At 51.1% G+C, this 19,349-nt stretch overlaps 1 protein-coding gene across 2 annotated transcripts in view; it reads left to right on the top strand.

Annotated features, from left to right (window-relative positions):
* The window catches only part of CUEDC1 (CUE domain containing 1), an 81,585-nt gene that overhangs the window by 8,111 nt on the left and 54,125 nt on the right, over positions 1 to 19,349 (top strand). Inside the window, exon 2 of one of the 2 annotated variants that reach the window (XM_045069926.1) lies at positions 7,098 to 7,255. The exons of the other annotated variant lie outside the window; for it this stretch is intronic. The gene's annotated coding sequence lies outside the window, so the exon portion shown is untranslated. The remainder of the gene's footprint in view (positions 1 to 7,097; positions 7,256 to 19,349) is intronic. 2 annotated transcript variants of the gene reach the window in all.

The following is a 19,349-nucleotide window of genomic DNA, read 5'->3' as shown; positions in this document are numbered from 1 at the left end:
AGAGAGAGTGAGCAAGAGAGAGAACACAAGCAGGGAGAGTGGGAGAGGCAGAGGGAGAAGCAGGCCCTCTGCTGAGCAGGGACCCCGATGGGGGTTCCATCCCAGGACCCTAGGATCATGACCCAAGCTGAAGGCAGACGCTTAACTGACTGAGTCACCTGGGTGCTCCTAGAGATTACCTTAAAATATAAAATCTTAAATAAATAAATAAATAAGGGGTGCCTGGGTGGCTCAGTCGGTTGAGCAACTGACTGTTGATTTTTGGCTCAGGCTGTGATCTCAGGGCCAGGAGACTGAGCCCCAGGTGTGGAGCCTGCTTGGGATTCTCTCTCTCCCTTTCCCTTTGCTCCCCTCCTCTGCCCTTTTCCCCTGCCCTCCTCTGCTCTCTCGAGTGCTCTCTCGCTCTAAAAAAAATCTAAATAAATTTTTAAAAATGACAAATAAATAAAAGAACGAATCACTGAATTTTAAAGCCAGAAAGGATTTTGAAGCTCACCCAGCCTGCTCCTAAAGGAATTTGTAATCCTGGGTCGTCCAGGCACCTCAAAAAGCCCCATGGTTTGTGGTTAAGCACCTGAGTTTGAATGCGGCCCCTGCTACTCGCTGTCGTGGTCTTGGGACAGTCACTCGGTCTCTCTGAGTCTTGGTTTCCTGACCCACACAGTGAGAGTATTGATATTCCGTAATGATGGCTAACGAGAATCAAATACTTACGAAGTCCTTAACACAGTGCTTGGCATATTCATAAGTTCTCCATAAACCTTCGCCACCCGTTGCTGCTGCCATTTGTCATTGTTTTAATGATGGGCTTGTGAAATCACGTGGTAGCCAGGGGTCAGGCCAGGGCTCCGATGCTAAACACTCTTCCGTCCTCGCTTGCTCTCCAGCATGGCCAGAAGGTGACTTCATCAGGCTAGATCTACGCGTGAAGAGCATTTGTGGAAGCATGTGTGTAGACGCTTCATGATGAATGTTCACAGCAGAGCTGGAAGAGATGGGCTTAATCCATTTATTAGATATAATTAGACTTTGGGCAGGAGCGTATGTTTACCAAATAATTTGTTCCCACAAATATCATTTACTTGTGCTTAGAAGTTCCCTAAATACCAGGTTGGTTACCTCTGCTGGAAAGGTTGGGGTGTTTCTTGATGTTTTTATGGAAGAGTTCTCCTCAAACTGGAAACACCCATTTTGATGAGTTGCGGGCTTTTGTGTGTAATGGAAATGTTTCTGGAGCCTGGCTTCTGTTTCTCAAGGGTGAAGACAGTGCACGTTTTAAAAAACTATCGGTTTGGCAGAAGTCCACACGGCCTAGGCCAGGCCTATATAAATGTGCTCCAAGACGATTTGTACTGACCTTTTTTGCAAATTGCTGACAGCCTAGGAGCCTCCCGAAGGAGCCCTTTTAGTCTGAAACATTGTTGAGGCTGGGATAAGCCTTGGCCTTGAGGGGGGTCTTTTGTCCCTTTTGGTGGGGTGGTACCTTCTGTGAGGTTGCTTTGGTGTGTTTCCTTAAACTACGAAAACAAGTGGAAATTAACTTTATGTAACATATCGTGCAATGGTCCCCTGAGATGATGCCACTCTCTGGGGATTACAGAGTTGAAATCTGTTTTTGATGCTGATCCATGGCGCTTCTCAATTTCCCGGCTTAAGGGAGGGAGCTTGTGAAAGTGTGAAATTTGTGAGGGTGTGACCTGGAGTCCAAGATCAGAGATCGAGTCTCACCCCTGCCACGTACCGACTGTGTCATTCTGAGCAGATCACCTAACTGGAGCCCGGTGTGGAGCTTGAACTCACGACCCTGAGGTCAAGACCCAAGTGCCCCAGATCACCTAACTTTTTAAGGTATATTTTTCCTAACTTTAAGCTATTATATTTTACCCATAACAATAAATGGCTATAGAACACATCTGCCAAACAGAGCTGGTAATAATACCCCCTACCGCAGAGGATCATTGCAATGGTCTAGTGATAATAGCGAACATTTATTACATGGCTTGTTGGTGCCAGGCACCTTCTTCCTCTTCTTCTTTTTTTAAAGATTATTTATTTATTTATTTCAGATAGAGATAGAGTGCACAAGTGGGGGTGGGAGGGGTGTGCAGAAGCAGGCTTTCTGCTAAGCAGGGAGCCCAAGGTGGGGCTCGATCACCGGAAGCTGGGATCATGACCTGAGCCGAAGGCAGACGATTAATTGATTAATCGACTGAGCCACCCAGGTGCCCCTGCCGGGCACCTTCTTAAGCACATTAATTTATTTGCTCAGCCCTATAGTATTATCACCACTTTACTGAAGCACAGAGGGTTGAGTCCACTTGCCCAAGGCCACACCGCGAGTTGAGGAGCCGGGATCCCAACTCAGAAAGCCAGGTTGCTGAGTCTGTAGATGGTGTTTACAAGAGGGCTTTGTACCGTGGTAGTGCTGAGCTTCTGATTCTTTGACTGCTCCTCTTCGTATTTGAGGAGCTGAGGGCTGCATAAGCTGAGCCTGGAGGTAGATTAAGTGTACAGATCACGGTGTTGGAAAGAATGAGGAGACGGAGCATATGAGAGCTTTTTTTGGAGTTACAGGGAAACAGCTGTTTCTAAGTTTGGGACAGAGCTGAGGAGAGCCAGCAGGGACAGAGAAGGACATTTTCTGGGTGGATTGTTACTATCTGCCGTGAGGGAGTGCGCCGTCTGTGGATTTAAGAGCCACGTGCTTCTTTCCTCTTCTTATCACATTTTATCTGGAAGCCTGTCTTTAAATCCCAGCTCTGCCCTCACGTTGTGACAGCTTTAGAAACTTAGAAAACTTGCCAAGGATAGTGAATTCTTGCGACGTGAAGGGAAAGGTGAAGAATGGGCTTCTTCGTGGAATTTCTTCCTTGTTACCTTATTTCTATGAAGTGCTTATGGGGATGCCCCACGGAGTGGCTTGAGTTCAGTGAAGAGAGGACTGGAAACTTGTATGACTTTTTTTTCTCCTGAATTGACTTAATAAGAGAGTGAATCATCCTCTTAGCTAGCATCCTGGAAAAGAAGAAAGAAAGGAGAGAGCAAGAGAGGGGGATGGCATTTGACTGAAACCAGAAGCTTTCTGTGGCCATCTCCCGGGGCAGGGGCCAGGCTGCCGCTGAGGTCCCTCAGGACCTCTCAGCTTCCCCTCACAGCCACCCTCAGCCCTCACCATCCCTGTGAGGCCCTGGGGAATGAATAGGCCTTAAGGGGAAATTAATAGAGGGTGTAAGTGTCCTTTTTAAATGACAGACCACTGGTGAAATTCACACGCAGCAGTGATAATTTTGAAGACATTCACATAAAAATTCATTACATAAAACTAGACAATTCAAAAATAGCTTTTGACCTTCAGGGATGTGAATGGCTACTTATACCCTCTTTCTGGGAAGGTGGCTGGGGCCCTCCCTGTGCCAATGCTTGATCCCTTGGGTCATCCTAGTCACCTCCAGGGATCTCTTGTTCTCTTCTGGGACTCCAGATAGGAGTCTTGGTTGGGTGGGGTGGGGGGGAAACCACTCTCTGCCTGCCCAGCCCCACCTACAAGTTACCCTGTTCTTCTCTGAGTTTGCTCGGGGACTGGGGAACATCTCCTTTTCCGAGACATTCTTTGTGACCTTTCTGGACCTTAATTTAAAGTCTGAGCTGAGGCTGGGGTCCTCAGGGGAATGTGAAGGCTGACGGGGATCAGGAGGGGTTTGCAAGGAAACTCCTCACACCAGCCCCCTGGAATGTGAAAAGGCTGGTTGTGCTTTCAGACTCTCTCTGGCTTCATGGCATACATTTCCCAGAGCCTTGGCTTTTCTCAACAATGCCTCTCTGCCTCGTTTTCCTTCCTGCCCTGGCCATCGGCAGCCGTTACCATTAATAGCTCCCATTTGAAAGAGGACTTCTTCTGTGTCAAGTATTTCACTTTAAGTAATCCAATTTAGTACCTATATCAACCCTATGAACCAGGGATTATTGTCTTTTTAGATGTGGGAACTGAGGCTGAGGGCTAAGGGGTAACATCACTTGTCTGAGTAACACAGCCATTTACCGGGAGAGATAGTTTTGGGCTTTAAACTTTTATTGTGAAATTTTTCAAATATACACAGAAGTAGAGAGACCAGTGCATGCCCATGCACTTATCATCAGGCTTCTTCACTCTTTATCTGGAAGTGCTGGCCCCAGGTTTTCTGTGGTTTCGGCATACAGCAGGATACCTTTGTGTGGATTCAGAGAAGGGACACTTCCTCCAAGCTAAAGAGGTGGGTAAGCAGAGCGCAGGCTAGATTCTAGCCCCATTTGCCCCCTTGGACAGGAACCTTACAAAGTGAACAGCTCACACAACTGTGTATGGCGACCTTCTCATCTAGCTTTCGGCATGAAGAGAGGAGACTGTAGCCAGCCACCAGGACCTGACAGTGATGATGTCTCTGGCTGGTCCTCAGCTATGCGGGGTCACGGGAGAAGAGCTCAATCGCTGGGGACATCTTGGGCTAAAATAGATTAAGGTGGGGGTGGGGGGGTGTGGGGATTCCCAGAGGAGAGACTTCTGCTGCAGAGGAGGGTGAGGAGGGTGAGGGCTGATGAGTCGTGTCTTTTGCTGCTCCTGTTTTCAACTGGCCACCGCTGTCCTGATGACTCATGCCTGGTGCCTTCTCTCCTGTGTTCTGTGCCCAGGGCTTGGGAAGCACTTGTGTGTGGCCACAAGGCAGGCGGTAGGGGAGCTGGTTGCACGCAGGGTGTGAAAACCTGGTGTGAACTCCCTCTTGGCTGCCACCCTCCTAGAGTCTCTGGGACAAGCTGCCTTTGCCTCCTGGCGGCACACCTTTCCTCAGCACTCAGTTCAGCCAGTGGCTGCCTGGGAGGGCCCGCTCTCCCACCACCACTTTTAGTCCCAGAGCGGGGCCCGTGGGTCACCAGATGAGGAGCTTCTTGAGGAGAGGGACAGGGCTGTTTTTCCGATGGTGCTCTTGGTTCTCCCCACATCAACATCTGGCCCTGGCACTCTGGAAATATTTCTTTTCTTTTCTTTCTTTTTTTTTTTTTTAAGATTTTATTTATTTATTTGACAGAGATCACAAGTAGGCAGAAAGTGAAGCAGAAGGGGGTGGAGGAAGCAGGCTCCCTGCTGAGCAGAGAGCCCCATGTGGGGTTCCATCCCAAGACCCTGGGATCATGACCTGCGCCAAAGGCAGAGGCTTTAGCCACCCAGGTGCCCCACTGGAAATATTTCTTAAATCAACAGAGGCAGCATCCTGCCGACTGGGGAACTGTGCTGAGGGGTTCAGGTTGAGTAACTTGTGAGCCTCAGTCAGGAGGCTAGACTGTGCCGCAGTGATGATGGAATCCTGACCCCCCCAGTGGCCTGACACAATCTAGGCTTGTGGAAAAGTCCAGTGCAGTTAGGCAGTTCTCCCCCATCTGTAGCCACACTTCTGGACTATGGGGCCTTCAGAGTCACCACAGGAGCACAAGATAGAGAGAGAGGCATCCCCTGGCTTAGCTGCATTGCAAGGAACTGACACCCCGTACTTCCGTTCACATTTCATTGGCCAGAACTAGTCCCATGGGTTCAACCTAACTGCTAGTCACACAGTCACAGTTGCTCACAGTCACACAGCCGGCTGGGACATTGGGAAATATAGGGGGGCAAGGGGCTGCCTTCATGCTTTCAAAGATAAGTACTTTGTATTTCTTGTCCATGGCTTTAGCCCATTAGAGTGCCTCTGGCCTAATCACTTGTCCTCAGTTGCCATTTTCTTTTTACACTGACAGGAAGGGAACACCTGCCACTTCCTTTAATCCTTGAAGAGAAGGAGGCATGAGATGGCACTGAAGGAGACCCACAGCAGCGATTTTAACCTCTCCTTTTTTTTTTTTTTTTAAGATTTTATTTATTTATTTATTTGACAGGCAGAGATCACAAGCAGGCAGAGAGGCAGGCAGAGAGAGAGAGAGGGAAGCAGGCTCCCCGCTGAGCAGAGAACCCGATGAGGGACTCGATCCCAGGACCCCGAGATCATGACCTGAGCCGAAGGCAGCAGCTTAACCCACTGAGCCACCCAGGCGCCCTTTCTTTTTTAAGATTTTTTTAATTTAAGTAATCTCTATGCCCAAGGCAGGGCTGGGACTCAGCACCCGGAGATCCAGAGTCACATGCTGCACTGACTGAGCCAGCTAGGCTCCCCTTAACCTCTCCTTTATTACACGTGGGCCCTGTAGCTTTCATTGAGTCACCTCACCTCTGTGAGTCTGTGAGCCTCTTTCCTCATTTGTAAAAGGAGGATAATAATCCAGCCCATCTCTTAGTTCTGACTCCACTGATTGCAAGTAACAGAAACCAGCCTGAGCTGTTTGAAGTCTCAGGGGAATGGAAGAATTGAGGCTAGGAAATACGGCTGGCCTCCCAAGTGTCTACAAGGGCAGGACACCATTGCTTCTGTGGATGTGTGCCAGATATCATGGCCCCTCAGCTTCCACCTAGACTGGCTCTGGTTCCAGGAACCATCAGGCTGAAGGGTAGCTCAAAACCTTGATTCAAATTCCTGGGGAAAGATTGACCCATTTGTGTCAGCTGTCTCCTGTTGGTCCAACCAGCTATAGCCAGGAGCATAGGGTCTATAAGGTATTGACAAGGCTTGGGGGTGGAGGCAGTCCTCAGAATGGGGCCTGTGCTTACCTGGTTCAAGAACTGTGGAGTAGTAACATCTGGAAGAAAACTGTGAGAACTGTAATGGGAGCTGGCATGTTGGTGTGTGATTTCTCGTTAGGAGTCTGGGAGATTGTACTGCCTTGCAGGGGGATGAGAGAGAGGCAATGCTGTGAGAGAGGAGCCTACTTTATTTTTAAAAATTTTATTTACTTATTTGAGAGAGAGAGAGAGACTGAGAGAATGAGTGGAAGGAAGGGCAGAGGGAGTAGACTCTGCAGGGAGCAGAAACAGGAATTGATCTCAGGACCCTGGGATCATGACCTGAGCCCAAGGCAGCTGCTTAACTGACTGAGCCACCCAGGTGCCTGGAAGAGCCTGCTTAAAAAAATAATAATAATTTAAAAAATACACACACACACACACACTCTCTCTCTCTCTCTCTCTCTCTCTCTCCTAGAGGCAGAGGAGCTGTTTGTTAGAAGATCACACAGAGCCTGGACCAGAGGAAATGGACAAGACTAGCTTGGGGTGTTGCCGGGAGGTCAAGTTAAGTTTACAGGCCATTAGACCATAACACTGTAAAAGAGAGAGTACTTCACATGTGCTCTCATCTGTGTAAGTATGGATGCTTCCGTAGTTAAAACTGTAATCTGGAAAGGATCTTAGCCCAAGCTATGGCAGTTCGTTCCTTGTCTGATACTGTCCCAGCCGGCTGTGTGACTGTGAGCAAGTCACTTCACCTCTCTGGGCTTAGTTCTCTGAATACTGTAGTCCAGTGTATGCATGTGTCTGTGTAACGTGGGGTTAAGGCATAGAGTCTGGAATTAAGACAGGAGTGAACCCTTTTTTTCACTTTGCTAGCTATATGACCTGGAGAAATTTCTTCACCTCCTTGAGTCGGGGTTTCCTTGCTTGTGACATGGGGATATTTGTAGTACTTTCCTCATATGCTTATGGTGGGGGATTACATGATATAGTATCAGCTAGTATTATTAATAGAAGCCAAAGCTGGCCAATTGCAGGGACAGGGACCTATGACATGGTGATTCTGCATGCCCAAGCCCTTTGATTAGAAAGAACATAAGAGCTGTGTAGCCTGGCGCAGGGGGTGCAAGAGGAAGCCCCGGGAAGCTAGGGAGCTGGAGGGAGCACGGGGAGACTGCTGGCAGAGGCAGGCAGGGCTAGCCCGCTGCCGCTCACGTCCTTCTATGAATTCAGTTCTGCCAGCACTGCCAGGTGCAGGGTGAAGCTTACAGCCCCAGGAGCGCGGGCCCGCCCGCCTCTCCTCCCACGCCCCATCTGCTTCCAGCAATTCGTTGAATTCGGGGTGGCTTCTATTCCGTCCTGGGGAGGTGCAGCTGGGGAGGCTGTGGGTCCGACAGCCTGCCCAGGTTTGGGATCGCAGTGCTTCCCGCTGTGAAACTGCTGATCCGGGAGAGCTACGGAAGAGATGAAGGAACAGATGAGCAGAGCAGTTTGAGGGCTGAATTATTTGGAGGCTGCGCTCCCTCTGGCCGGTCCCAGGGGGGAGGGGGCGAGGGAGGAATGCGGGGCGGGCGGCGGCGGCCGCTGGGCCGCTAGGCCGCTCTCAGGGCCCGGCCTCCAGGCCCGGGCTGTGCCTTTGTCCTGAGGGCCGCGTCGCGGTGGCCTCCTGCAACCCGGGGCTCCAGTTGCAGCCCGGCCGCGGCCTCCGGGGCTGGTCCCCCTCGGCTCCCGGGGCGCGGCGATCATGAGTGGCAGAAAAAAGTCACCCCATTAGCTGCCGGAGGGTAGTGTCGCCCCGAGCGCGGGCGGGTCTGGGAGCCCCTGCGGGGGGCGGCCGCTAGGCTGCTGGGGGATGGGGGGAGCCCTAATCCTCTTTCGGTTCGTTCAGGATTATGTTTTGAGCCGAAGACTTGTGGAAAATCAGCGCCTCCAGCAGCTGCGGGGCCCAGGAGAGGGTGCTTGGGGCCGGGCGGGTGTCCCCGTGCTGGGGCCTGCGGGGTCCTGCCAAGGTGGACCGTGACCATGGCAACCCCTGCCCGGGCTGCGGTAAACACGCGCTTTCAAAGGGGGCCTTGTTCCCTGCGGGAGCCCTTCAGTTCCAGCCCACTGGGGCTTTTCAGTCCTGGGGAGGAAAGGGAGGGCAGTGGGGAGGGGCGGGCCTGTTAGTGAGGAAGTGTCACTTGGGTCCCTGTCTCCCCGCCCCAGGCATGTTTCCTGGAGGCCCCAGTTTCCAAAGCTCCTGCTTCTGGGGAATGAAAAGAAGTGTAAGCATCAGGAATGCGTTCAGTCTCCAGGCAACAGGGTGTGTGTGTAATTGAGGGGAGGGAAGGAAGCTTGGGGAAAAAAAAAATATCACCATCCCGCTGGCCACCTCAGAGTGGAAGGCCTTGGTGCCCCAGACTGATTTCAGCAAGCTAGCGCGGGCCACGGGAAGCAGATCTTTAAGACTTACTCATCCTTTTTGGCCCTGAATAGCAAATGACTACAATCTCCCAGAAAACATTAAATCAGTCATTTAATGTAATGTAATCTCATTGGCAGTTTGTATTCTTATGTATGAGCCAGTGAATCTTTGTGAGAAGGCTGATCTTGGGAGCTTGATAGCCTTCGTTGTCTTGGTGGGAGCCTGGCCCCTGGATTCCCCTCCCATCATTTCGTGTTTCAGCTAACCCAAGAGTAAAAACCGGGAAGGATGCTTGGCTGCTCACTAAGCACCTACATCATTTATGAGGTCTCCTCTGTGTGTGTGTGTTACCAAATGAGTAAGTGCTGAGTCCATTTCCATTTAGGGAAGGTTGGGGTTGTAATCAGATCTTTTCCCTTGACACTGCTTTCCTCTCTGGCTTTGTCTGAAGAGGGGGCCGGCAGGGGCAGCTTCAGGTGTGGGGAGAGGAGACAGAGGAGATCTAGGTCTGTTAGCTGTGAATGATGGCCAGCCCTGTTTGTCTCTCAGCTCTCCCAATCCTCCTGGGATCCTTGAGGGATGTGTGAGGAAAGATCCTAGTTGTTCAGCCTGAGAACACAGCTCATTCTGGGCCTGCTGACATTATTTTCAAGTCCCTGTCAGTCCAAGGACCACAGCATCTGATCTGGTAGACTAGAGAGTCCAGTACTGCTACTGACCTCCAGCGTCACCCCTTCATTCTGGCTGAGAGCGGTGGGAATCCACAAAGTTGAGAATACGGAGGCAGGTGTCCTAATTGCTCAGCCAAGTTTCCTTATACCCAAGGGAGAGCGGGAAGGGTTCTCATTCACAGGTTGGACACTGGGAGCAATATCTGGAGCCTAGATTTTCACACACCCTCATGCCTTCTGTCCCCTCTTCCTCCTGAAGTTTGAAAGGCTGTAAATTCTTCATGTCATATGCCATTGAATTTGAGGGAGATGGCGCTATTTGAAAGGTTTCTTCATCTGAAGGTGGAGCAGAGAGAGCTCAAGAACTTTCCAAAATTTTCTGAGCAGCCCAGAATAGGAGGAATTTACTTTGAGGGAAAAAAAGAAGATATCGCTCATGTGTCTAGAGAGATCCAGTTCTAATGGATGCACCAACCAGCACAGTACAAGAACATTAAGGGCTTGTAAAGTGACTGCCACCATTCTTGTCTCCTTGTGGAATCTGAAACCAGAACCAGGGTGTGTGCAGGGTGGGGTTCAGGCATGGGTGAGTTCTATAAGCTCCCCAGGGGTCCCTCCTGTACCACCAGGGTTATGGGCCATCCCTCCAGTTCAATGTCCACAAATGGCAATAATTTTGTGCCCCAGGAGACACTGGGTATGTGTGGAGACATTTTTGGTTGGCACAACTGGGGGCGGAGGTGCTCCTGGCATTTGTGGCTAGAGGCCAGGGATGCCACTAAACATCTGCCAATATACAGGATAGACACCCCTCCCCCGCCGCCGACGACGACCCTGCAGTGGAGAATGATCTGGTCCCAAATGTCAGGAGTGCCCAAGGTTAAGGCGTCATGCTCTTGTGCCTGCACCAGACCTTCTGGAGATTTGTGCTGAGCAGGATTCTGAGAGAAGGAAGGATGGGTGGCTGGGGGGAAAGGAGCCAGGTGGGAGCATTGTGCAGGGAAACAGCACATGGATGGAAGGGTCTGGAGGCAGGAGAATGATTTGGTTTTTGCAAAGGGGGAAAGAGCCTTGTGGTTTCGCAAGAGTCATCTGAGATGTAGAGGGTGGGTTCAGCGTGATGACCCTGGAGATGGGCTTGCATTTTGCCCAGTGACTTCTGGTTAGGACCTCAGGCCCTCTCTCTGGCTGCTGGCTGTGAGTGTCAGTAACCCTCGGGCCTCTCTCTCCGCTCTGTGGGAGTGAAGGAGCCCCTCTCAGGTACCGTTGGCTTCAAATGCCCAGTCCCACTGTGGGGCTGGCTTTCCCGAAGCTTATGCATGTCAGAAAGCTGCTCACTTTCTGTTCGGCGCCAAAGCAGGCAGTGTCCTTTGTCTTCATTAACGGCTTGGTGCGTGGCTTGGTGAGTTCTCTCATGACTTTCTGTTCCTTAGAGAAGGAGAGGGAAGACCCTAGTCTGCTGAGTCCACACTGTATGCCCACTTCTGATAGTCCTGGCACATGGCAGTTGGTCTATTTTTTATTTATTTATTTATTTTATTTTATTTTTATTCTTTTTTTAAAGATTTTATTTATTTATTTGACAGAGAGAGATCACAAGTAGGCAGAGAGGCAGGCAGAGAGAGAGGAGGAAGCAGGCTCCCTGCTGAGCAGAGAGCCCGATGTGGGACTCGATCCCAGCACCCTGAGATTATGACCTGAGCCGAAGGCAGAGGCTTAACCCACTGAGCCACCCAGACGCCCCATATTTATTTATTTTTTTAAAGATTTATCTATTTGAGCGGGGAGGGGCAGAGGGAGAAAATCTTCAAGCGGACTCCCCTTTGAGCGCAGAGGTTGATGTGAGGCTCGATCCCATGACCCTGAGATCCCAAGCTGTGCCAAAACCAAGAGTCAGATGGTTAATGGACTGAGCCACCCAGGTGCCCTGGGCCATAGTGTCTTTTGAGTAAATGAGTAAATCCTTCAATGAATGAAAGATCTGGACTGCCTTCTGTGAATTGCCCCTTTCAGAAGCACATAGTCCTTCAGTCCTTGTGCCATAAGTTGAATTAGGAGAGACTGAGATTGGCCATAAGGAGGAAGGTTTCTATTGTAAGAATTTTCAGGGAGTGGGACACATAATCTGAGGGTGACCTGAGGGAAGTGGAGACCATTCCTATTTGGAAGGGAGCTGCTCGTGGCCCTTTCTGGCTGCCACTGAGGGGACATTTTTGCCCTGCTGGAGTGACTCACATTACACTCCTTCCTCTGAGGTTTCCAGCTATTAATTAGATTTCTTAGCTCTCACAGTAGACTTGAATATCCTTTGATAAGAAGTAAAAAGTGTGGTCGAACACAGGAGTGTACTACTTCTCCCGGGGCCTGCCTGGTGGATGTCACTGGCCGGCTCTCTGGCCCACGCAGAGCGAGGCTGTGAGCACAGTTCCCCCAGGATGCCTCCTCTCCTCGACATGCTCAGAGGGAGTAGTCCTCCGAATGTTTGCACATGCTTCCGAGCTGCTTTCTCCACCTTCAGTCAAGCCCTTGGGACAGAAGGTCTTCTGTTTCTGCGACTCAGGGGAAAAGGGCCCCTGAATGTCCAGGCTCAAGCTGGAGTGGAAAAAGGTGTGTTGCAAGAGCTGCATCTGAGCAAACCCAGTCCCACCGAGGCCTTCTGCCTCCCGCAGGCCAGACCCCAGTGGTGAGCCTTTTCCTCAGCCCTTTGCTGAACTCTGGGCCTGGTCAGGCCAAATTTCTGACCCTAGCCTCAATTCTCCAGGCGCTTGTGCTGTTAGAACCTTGTTCCTTAAAGTCCAGACTCTAGACTAGGAGCCCTCATGTCACCTGCTCGAAATGGGGTCTCGGGCCCCACCCCCCAGACTTCTGGAGTTCGTCTGTATTTTACCAAGATCCCAGTGGTTTATGTGCACAGTCAGGTGTGAGAAGCACTGTGCTAGAGGACTTTGCTTGCTGAGGGGACAACTGAGGGGATGGCTGGAGGCTCGTTTGAGTATGACCTATGGCCCTGTCTTTGCACAGTACCTTTAGAACAGGGCTCCTTTACTAGCCAAGGTGAAGGATGGGTTGTGTTGTTCATTCGTTCAGGGATGGGTTTGTGATCCCAGTGAGTATGACTGGTCTGTGCAAGTCCGATGGTGTCCGAAGAGGCAAGCCCACAACTATGTGCTGGGAGAATGAGGCAATGTCAAATTGCCTGGGGTGGGGACCAGAGAGAGAATCCCAAGCAGATCCCTGCTGAGCATGGACCCCAACACTGCAGGATTCCATCCCATGACTCAGATCTTGACCTGAGCTGATATCAAGAATTGAACACTTAGCTGACTGAGCCACCCAGGTGCCCCTAGAAATGTCTTTAAATCCTTACCTATTTTCTTTCCCTGTATGTATCTTGCCAGGGACCCATAACTGACAGTTTGTGGATAGTCTGTGAGCATGGTTTTAGTGGCCCTGGTCTAGAGCGCCGTGTTATGATCAGACCCAGGTATGAACTCTGCCTCTGTCACTTATTTGCTGTGTGTTTTGGACAGCTGTTTAGCCTCTCTGAGCCTCAGTTTTGTCATCTGTAAATCAGAGATGATAATGCCCCCACCTCATAGGATGGGAATGAGGATTCAATGAGATAAGCATGGGTAAGGCACAGAGCCCGGTGCACAGAAGGCACCCTTGATAATACTGGCTAATCAAATGGCACCATCATCATTGTTTAATGTCTTGGGACAGTTGACATGAAGACAGTAGCCCTTGTAAAAGCATGCCCTTGTTTTGGGGTAGACAGTGGTCTTTAAAACTAGCAAATTTGTTCAGAACAGAAATTTTTTTCCCCTGCTAATTTCTGATAGTTTAGGGCTACTGATCATGAACTTGCGTCTATGTAGGCCCAAACAAAATCCAGAATCAGAATTGGGACAATGTTGGAACTTGTTTTTAAGTGATGGAAAGAAGTAATAAACACTGTAGGAAACCCATGTCATCCCGCACCCCCTTGCTGTTACCGCTGTCCCCCGCCTCCTGCACAATGTATCTCGGGCTCACCCTCTCCCAGGCGGGCTAGGTGGAGTTTCCTTGCCAAGTTCCCTGATTCTGCATCCTCCCTTTCTGGAGAAATTTAGGCTACCCTCTTGGCTATTTCTTCAGAGTAAGGAGGTGAAGTGAAGTAGAGGACTCAAGTCAAAAGATCTGTGTTCTAGAGGCAAGTTAGCAAGGCATCACCTCATTGGCCCACAGTTCTTACCTCTTTTTGAGTCCCAGATCCTTTCAATGATCTAAAGAGAACTTGGACCCTCCCTTCCACCCTGGAAAGTGAATGCACACACAAACCCATGAATTGTGTGTTTGATTTTGGGGGAGGTAGGGTTGGGGGGCAGTCCGTGGACTTCATCAAACCCTCAAGAACCCTTTGCTGAGAATCTCCTACCAGGTTGTGAGCTCCACAAGGCCTATTTCTCGTGGACTAGACTATCTAAGTGACCTGCAGAATGGGACAAAGGGGCAAAAGCAAGGGCTTGGGGCTCTGAGTTCTGGGGTAAAGGGGCAAAAGCATGGGCTTGGGGCTCTGAGTTCTGGGGTCTGAATCATTCTTCTGCTACTTGGTAGCTTGTTGACCTTGGATGAGCTACTTATCTCCTCCAAGCCTCAGTTTTCCCATCTATAAAGTGGGGATAAGACAGTAACTACCTCAGTAGAGTAGTTGTGAGATTGGACTAGGTAACATTGGTCAAATGCTCCCGTCCCATTTTTGTGTAGTCTACAGAATGTCCTGTTGCTTCCTGGAGGAGTCCCACCTCAGTGATAAGAACCACACGGCTCCTGTTTTAGGGCATCCATATTTGGACCGAGAGTGTGAGGCTTTCCTTTGAGTGAGTGGCGAGCAGACCCCTTGCTGTAACTCTGGGAAATCTGAAGGTCTGGAGAGTTGTGGAGCCAGGCTCCTAGATGCTGCCTGACCTAGCTGCCCCTGGTCAGTCGTTCCCCTGTGCTGTTGGACTTGGCTCTGTGCGTGGCGATCACTGCTTCAGGAGCTTCCCTGAAACCCAGAAGGTTGGGGAGGAGCCAAAATGAAGAATGGAGCAGCAGACTCGTTTTTCTCCCCTTAATTAACTCTGTCTCTTTTGCTCCCCAGGCTCTCTGCTGCCCCAGCAATTAGTGGGAGTGTTAACTGGGGTCAGGGCAGTGGCGGGGCTTCCGGGAGCTCCTGGGGACAGTGTTGAGGAAGTGCCTCTCAGGCCCCAATGAGGGCTTTGCCTCCTGCCGCCCAGGCCCACCTACCCCTTGCTCTGCCCCCTTTAGCTGGGCGGCTCCAAAAGCCAGGACAGCCCCCCCCCCCCCAGCGGCCTCTCCCCCGCTCTGGCTCAGCTGTTGTGTGAGAATGGCAAGGAGTTAAAGGACTCCAAACATTGGCCCCCACTGGGCCCTTAATGACATTAGCGCACAAAGCCGCAGTGCGGGCCGGCTGCTCTGGGTGAAGCGCCTGGCCTGGCCCTGAACAATTGCCCTTCTGTTCTCATGGCCTGTTTTCCCCCAGCTGCGCCTCCTTTCATCTGGGCCTCTTTCCCAGGGGCTCGGGCGCATTCCCAGGCGAGTGGAATCTCAGTGCTAACCTTCTTACTTCTTCCCTGGCTTCCTTGGTTTTGTTTCCTCCCTCGCCAGCCCTCCACAGCTGTTCCTGCTGCTCCCGATCCCCCTCCCAGGCTGCGCACAGGGCCGTGGGCTCCGGGGTTAGAGCGTGTGGGTGAATGATCTGGGGGGAGACACGTTAGTGTGCTCGTCTGTGTTTGCAGCTGCTTTGCATGTTGTCGTGAATGGGGAGTAAAATGCCCCCACTTTATCATGATACCCCACTAATCATAATGATAACCGTCATTTGTTTAGAATTTGATCATTTTTAGAAGTGCTGCCCCAAGGGAGCCTGGGGGGCTCAGTCCATTGAGCGTCTGCCTTTGGCTCAGGTCGTGATCTCAGGGTCCGGGGATAGGGCCCCAAATGGGGCTCCCTGCTCAGTGGGGAGTCTCCTTGTCTCCTTGTCCCTCTCCCTCTGCCTGTTGCCCCTGCTCTTGCTGTTTCTCTTGCAAAAATAAATAAATAAAATCTTAAAAAATAAAGGAAAAAAAGGAATTGCGGGCCCATACATTTCTCACTGCCATGGGAACAGCTGTGTACAGTGGCCAGGCTGGGCATCCCTGATGCCTCATTCTGGGCAGTGCAGGGACTAGGGAGCTGCAGAGCAAGGCTGGGACTCAGGGCTGCCGCCCCGGCGCTCCTGCCTCCTTAGCTTCACCCTTTTTCAGTACCTCTTGCCCATGTTTTCAGCAGAAATGCTGGCCATGGGCGGCCCTCCAGGAGGGGCACCATTTGTGATGGGTGACCTGTGCTTCTTGCCATGAGCTGCAAGTGAGGGACGGCTGAGGACTTGCCTTCCTCCTCTCTCCACTTGACTCTGCCCATTCCCCAGCTTCCAGGGATAAGGCCATCACTTTGCTTTTTTTTTTTTTTTTTTTTTTTAATTTCCATTGAGCTGTTGAGCTATTCCAGATGCTTAGGTCTTTCAAATCTCCAGAGAAGGAAATTCTCTAGCCCTCTCCACATTCCAGTGTCACCGGCCTTGGCATTCAGCACCAGCCTCCTGACCCTGTGATGGGAACTTCCCAGGAAGTGGGACCTGCAGAACCTGCTTTTTTGGCCCCAGGCAGGCCTGCCCAGCGTCCTAGCCAGATGCCGTCTTTGCCCTCCGCAGGCCAGCCACCAGGCAGCGGAGCTCAGGCGGCGGCTGGGTGACTGCAAGGGGGGCCCTCCCGGGAGGATCTCTGCCTGCAGAACCAGGCCTGGTTCCGGCAGCACAGCCCCTGTAATTAGTGTTCTTTAGGAGACAGCTGGTGCCATTTTTTCGCTTTAAACCCCCTTCCTTCACATTTGCACACGGCTTAGGGACCTGCCATTCTCACTCCCACCGACATTCCCACGAGGCTCCTGAGCCCCATATGGTGAAGCTTGTCTCTTTTATATCCTTGTGCTGGGGTGGGGAGCGGGAATCCGTGTCTGCTGGGGGTCTCCGAGGGGCCTGGGAGCTCTGCGGTGGCAGCTGTCTTCTGCCTTTCTGCCTCGGGCGGAGCGCCTGACTGGGCCTAAGTCTCACCACAAGCCTGTAGAACACTTTCACGGCTAATGGGCTTTTTGTTCTGTTCCCTGGAGAATTTCAGCCCCTTGGGAACGTCCCCACCACCCCACTTGCTTGTCCAGGTGTTACCGCAACAGCCCTGTGGACTCTGGAGGCCCTGTGGCTGTCCCGTCTCATTGCTGGGGGCTGCCTTGGGTTTAGTACCCCCTCCCCTGGCAGGGCTTCACGCTGACTCTCAGATGCCCGGATTGTGGTTAGAAGTTGCTCCCCTTCTCCCTGCACAGTTTATGTGCTCACTAAAGAAAAACTGGAAAATGCTTCGTCTCTAACACAGGAATGATCATCCCGATCGTTTAAAAATTGCCACCGATAAAATTCGGTTTTATTTCCTTCTGTTCTTTTTTTAATGTGCGTTGATTAAAAAAAATCCTTGTAATCATACTAATTACCGACTTTTGTATGTAGCTTTTTTTATGTAACTGCACAAGGAGGGTTTTTTAATGAAATGGCATGATTTCAAAAAATTATTTCAAACAGCTGTGTAATACTTCATCACAAGGCCATAGTACCTCTCCGTCGCACGTCCCCCTGTTGTTACCTACCCCCTCCTCAACTCGTCTTTGTTTTAAGCCTCAGAACTTTATGGAACATGCAGGCAGGAGCCGTTTGTTTGGGTTGTATTGGTGTAATATTAATCCAGAGCTGGGGCCTCTGCCAAGGCCTCTTCTTGCCAAGGCGCAAGGAGGGGCCTGGCCATGGGGTAGGTCTGGAGGGGACAGAGGTTCCTAGCACCAGCTCTTCTGTGCTTGGCTTCCTAGTCCTTAAAGTGGGGCACTTGTTTGAGTGGCCTTTGGCGGCGTCAGGAAGCTTCTGCACCTTACGCAGGGGTAAGGCGAGGGGACACAAGTTCAGGTTGGCTCTCAGAGCCCATCAGGGAATTGGTTGAGTCTCATTTCCAGTCTTGGGCCCGACACGGTGGCCCAGGTGCCAGGAACACGCTGCTGTGACCCAGCCTGGTCTCCTTCCTTGAGCTGTTTTGGATTCCTGCCCTGTTCCACAAGCAGAGCCTTCCCTCCGAGCCTCCAGGGTATTCCCCTGCAGTCATCGGGTGCTGCTCACCAACCCCATTCTCGAGGGAGCAGGGATGGCAGCAGCCTGGACGCTATCTAGGGCCAGTGCTGTTCAGTCACTCCAGACTGAACACCAGCCTTTTCTCCCAGTGCCTCTTAATGACACATCTGATGGTGGTAATGGTTAATAATAGCAGATGCAAAGACAACAAGCATTCTCCTTTGTGCTTGAGACCCAAAGCTACTTCTAGTTCTCTTGATTTTACACCCTTTTCCCTTTCTTCCTGCCCTAGTGGAGGGATCAGCTGAGGAGTTGAGAGATTTGAGTTCGGAACAGCAGTGTAAAGAGGCAGGGAGGATTGGCCAGGCTTAGGTTCCAATCTGGCTCTGACCTCTGCGTGTTCCGTTGTTGCTGACCCACTGAGCCCGTTGCCTCACCCATGCCTCCAATGGAGACAGTGACGTTGGACTTGCAAAGTTGACAGGAGGATCATATGAGAGTGTTTTTGTCAAATTCCCTCTGACGCAGTAGGTGCCCAGTCAGTGTTACTTGTGGATGTTGGTCAGGTCAGGGTCACAGAATGCACCGACCTCAAAGCCGGCGGGACCTGCCCGATCAGCCCCCTCCCTGCTCACATTTTCCCGGTGTTTCCTCCATTGTGCGCATAGCACATACGTAACCAGCCCTAGGCAGGAAGCATTCCTGTTTGGCTGATCAGAGAAGTATGGCAGACCAGAGCTGACTGACATTGTTTTCAGCTCCTGGCTGGGACATCCTGCCAAGTCAGGCCCTCTTGTTCTCCTCCTCGCTCATCCCAGTGAAAGTAACAAGAGCCCTTTCCTTTAGGCTTTTCCTGTGGCGGGTCTGGAGAAGGCAACTCCATGTGAATGCATGGTGTGGCGTCATGATTAATTTGCAAGTACGTCTTTGTGGCCACACTTGTCTGCAGGCTCTTGTTAGAACCTAAAAAAGCCAACAGGAAACCAAAGAGAGAGTCATCTGGGGACAGGCTTGGGTGCTGGGTCCTGGTGCCCCCGTCTAAGGTACAGAGTTGACCACTTCCAGGAGGCAGTGAACTCTAGCCTGGCTAGACAGAACTAGCCCTTGACACTGTCCAGAAAAGAATCTTAACGAACTTTCCAGCCATCTTCCCAAGACCTTGAGTTTTGGATGTTGTTCCTCCAGAGGCCATCACCTGGGAGCTAATTGGAAATGCAGAATCTCAGGGCTCAGATGAAACCTGCTGAGTCAGGAGCTGCATTTTAGCAAGATCCCCACACAACCACACAAGAGGTTTGTGTGCCTGTTAAATGGCGCCGATTTAGATCCGTTCTCAGCCAGGGATGATTAATCAGCTGTAAAATTTTTAAAAAGTACCTATTTCCTAGGTCCCACCCCAGACCGTGAATCAGGATCACTGTAGGTAAGATCTGGGCACTGGTATTAAAACAGGAAAAAATTCTA

Source organism: Mustela putorius, unplaced genomic scaffold (assembly GCF_011764305.1).
Source record: "Mustela putorius furo isolate JIRA1106 unplaced genomic scaffold, ASM1176430v1.1 tig00003962_pilon_pilon_pilon, whole genome shotgun sequence".
NCBI classification, from domain to species: Eukaryota; Metazoa; Chordata; class Mammalia; order Carnivora; family Mustelidae; genus Mustela; species Mustela putorius.
Note: the sequence above shows the minus strand (reverse complement) of the source record. Positions and strands in the feature narration are given on the sequence as shown.